Source organism: Ceratotherium simum, chromosome 3, assembly GCF_057802395.1.
Source record: "Ceratotherium simum simum isolate JZ-2026a chromosome 3, ASM5780239v1, whole genome shotgun sequence".
Lineage (NCBI taxonomy): Eukaryota > Metazoa > Chordata > Mammalia > Perissodactyla > Rhinocerotidae > Ceratotherium > Ceratotherium simum.
The window spans coordinates 75,507,018-75,510,847 of NC_141902.1; the positions used below are offsets into that span (position 1 = coordinate 75,507,018).

General features: G+C 39.5%; 2 non-coding genes across 2 annotated transcripts; both read right to left on the reverse strand.

Moving 5' to 3' along the window:
* Positions 1 to 251: 251 nt before the first annotated feature.
* LOC147917618 (small nucleolar RNA SNORD115) lies at positions 252 to 332 on the reverse strand. The gene has a single exon (XR_015551762.1). It is a non-coding gene; the product is annotated as a small nucleolar RNA SNORD115 (small nucleolar RNA).
* A 2,698-nt stretch (positions 333 to 3,030) lies between these two features.
* Positions 3,031 to 3,110, reverse strand: LOC147917619 (small nucleolar RNA SNORD115). The gene has a single exon (XR_015551765.1). It is a non-coding gene; the product is annotated as a small nucleolar RNA SNORD115 (small nucleolar RNA).
* Positions 3,111 to 3,830: the final 720 nt, after the last annotated feature.

Sequence of the window (3,830 nt, forward strand, 5' to 3'; positions counted from 1 at the left end):
GATCCTCTCACTGAAAGACACAACGAGAGAAAAAGAGCTAAGGAATGGCCTAGGACGTGGCCTTCGGGGAAGAACCAGGGGGCCGAAAGCAGCCTCAAAGAGGAGCACCTCTTGGCCTCGGGGAATCCCATAGACAGGGTAGAGCCACACAAGATTTCCTCAAGGGACTGGTGGCCTCAAGACCCAATCCCATTACTTTAGAAGGGAAATCAGGATCCCCCACATCCGACCCCCAAATTCTCAACTTCATTGGGCCTCAGCGTAATCCTATTGAGCATGATTTTGAGGTCATCATCTCTCTTCAAGACAATGTGAGTTCTCATCATTGACCCAACCAGTATACTCCCCTGCATCTCCTCATTTGCATATGGATGCTTACCAGACAAGCTTTCCAGAAACTAGGGTATCAAGACGGACATGAGTTTCTGCATAGTCCAGGTGCTATACAATGGCTGACCGAGATTGTCCTGGGAGCATTATCACAAATGGGGATCCTTTTCTGTGTATCTTGTCTCAGTAGAGGAGTATGACAGCTTTCAAAACGACCTAGTCCAGGCTGCCAGCCTGGTGGCGCCAGCCGTTAGGCACGCGCGCCCTGCTGCTGCGGCCCTGTGCTTGTCGGTTCGGATCCCGGCCGTGCACTGATGCACCACTTGGCAAGCCATGCTGTGGCGGCGTCCCATATAATGTGGAGGACGATGGGCACAGATGTTAGCCCAGGGCCAGTCTTCCTCAGCAAAAAAAGAGGAGGATTGGTAGATGTTAGCACAGAGCTGATCTTCCCCACAAAAAAAAAAAAACTGACCTAGTCCATCACTTTGCACTTGTGGCTCCTACATGGTACTGCTGAATGCATCCAATGATGATTCCATCCATAAATACAGAAATCCTTCCAGAAACACATACCAATACAGAAATACACGCATAAATGCCTATTAACCTAAATGTATAGATGCACATAGACACAACGAAACATACATGAATGACTAAGGGAATAAAATTCAATCAAGCTCATGGGAAGGCTCAGCCTTTTTTGATCCCATTCAGAAGGATGGTTGCACACAGGCTTCCTGCCTGGTAAAAACACTCAAGGATGTGTGCTGTCCAATCGAGAGTCTCCTACTGCTCTTTCCTTCTCTTTGTAAACATTGGGTCATAGAAGGAACACTGGGGTTGGCTTATTGCCCACTTTTAAATGTCAATGCATTGTTGAGGCTCTTTCCCATTTTCGTATAAAAGAATCAGGATCCTTCTGTCTGGCTCCCAATTTCTCCACTTCATTTGGCCTCATGGTAGTCCTTTAAGTCATCATCTCTCTTTAAGTCCATATTATTTCTCATCATTTACCCAACCAAGGTTCTCTCCATACATTCTTACACTTGCATCTGAATATATTTATCAGAGTTTATGTGTAATTTTTAATGCCAAGGTCAACTTATGTTTCTTTATACCTTCATGGCCACTTGACTGACATAGATTGTCCCAGTGGCTGCATCCAAACAGGGTTCTTCTTGGAATTGTTATCTGGGTGCTCAAGGGTAAGACAGCTTTCAAAATGTCTTACTACAACTCTTTAACTTTTTGCCCACCTATGCTCTTATTTAAGAAATTAATGTAATTATTTTTTCAAAATTTACTTTTTATAATGTCTGTTTAGTTTTCATTCACCAAACAGAAGAATAATGTATACAGATTTCTTGTCCTTTTATAAACACTGGGTGGTATCTGCCAACATGAGAACATGTTATTGGTCAATCTGGTTCTGTCCAGTGAAAGTCTTTTCAGGAATTTTGCAATGGTTAATTGCACATAAACTTGCGTAAAATTGTACTCTAAGCCCCACGAATCTCTGGGTCTATAAGTCAGATATTAGGGCACTTAAAATTGTGATCATTTTTATGAATTCTCTCAAAATATATGTGATTTTTCAAATTGAGACCAGTAAGCCATCGTACTATGTTGTGAGTCCTCTTCAATGTCTCATAATCAACAAAAACAGAACAAAGGAAAAATACAGCAATCAGTGTAAATATGTCTACTTGTGTATTTAAATCTAAGAAAATCACACCATGGAGTGGGAACCATAGCTCAGAAAATTCTCATATCAATTCAACGAAATTTCTGTAATAAGTAGTGTTTTTCTCATGAGCATAAGTTCAAGTAATTCATTCACTCATTGAGAAGAAGCATTCATATTGCTGATTTGGTGACACTAAGCAATTCAAAGTGGAAATTGGGACTTCTAGCATCATTCATAGCATATTCTTTATTATATGAAATAACGGATCCACAGTGGGACCTGGAATTCTGATATATGTTTCTTCATGAATATACTGAGTTTTAAGTTTCAAATTTTAGTCCTGTAACCAGTACAACTACTGAACCTCAAATCTCCTTTTCAAAGGCAGGTACCTTCAGATATGGAAAAATTCTTCACAGACCTCAAAGTAGCCCAAAGCAGTTAGAATCCTCTAAAATTATAGAAATGTTGATCTTATCATGTATGTAGAAATAAATGAATATCAAACATTGTACCAGGAACCAGTGAATCAATTTTTCTCAACTTCAGTATTATAAACTTCACATTCAAATGAAAGATTTTGTTGTAAAATCACATCATGTAGGTCAGTCACTCATTCAGAAGAAAATTCCATATCCCTATGCATGTTACCTTCTGCGTAAACCTATTTGCCCTAGGGGTGTATCTTCCCCAGTCAATCATCTGTTTGGAATGTATCAGCGACCAAAGGAACCCAGACATCTATTACCAACGCAGTGTTGCAAGCCTTAATTGAATGTCTTACTCAAAGACACACTGAGAGAAAAACAGTGAAGGACTGAGCTCTGAACATGCCCTAATATTAAGATTATAAATCTCTTATAGGATGACCATTTGTTTTTTACTTTTGAGCACATAGACAGGATTGTTCACATGAGTTTCTTTTAAGGTTTTCTTGTCTCAAGGCCAAAATAAAATGTCTAGAAAAAAATAATATTTCCCAACATACTGATCCAGATTGTCACCTAGGTGTATCTTCATCATAATCCTATTGATCATGATTTTCAGGTCATCATCTCTCTTCAAGACAATGATGTCTCAGCATTGACCCAAGCCGTGGCATCCCCACATATACATACACTTGGACTTGAATATGCTTACCAGGCAATTATGGTACTAATTTGGACAAGAGCTTTAACATATTTAGTGCTAGGCATCTCACTCACTTTAATTCCCCAAAGCTGCAGGCCCAACTGTGCTCTTCGTCTGTAGTCATTATCTAGGCGCACAGGAGTAGGACAGGTATTAAAACATGGAATTGTCTCTCATGGAGTATGGCTCTTGCATGCATCTTTAATGGAGCAATATGGTCAATACTCAAAAAAATGATCTATTATGGAGGTTATAGACTATTGATCACCCTACACAAAAATGACACAGAATACAGGTTTCTTTGGAGAATCATTCACATGGTATCAGACAAACACAAGAGCATCCCATTTGTCATCCTTTGTCTATATATCAAAGGATGCCATACCAGTAACATTTGGCGTGGTCCATCACATATGAACTCCCCTAAAGTGACACACCTGAAGCCACAGAAAACTCAGGATTTACAAATCAAGTATCAGGCCACTGAGAACAGTATTCATTTCCAGGCAGCTTCCATTTTTCATAGCATACACTTCACTATACTGAAAATAATGCATTAACATGATATTCGGGAGCTGAAATTCACATATGAGTTTCCTCATTAATATAATCAATTTAGGTTTAATAGGAACAAAAAATTACTGAATCTCATATTTTCATCTTTGTTGGCATGATCCTT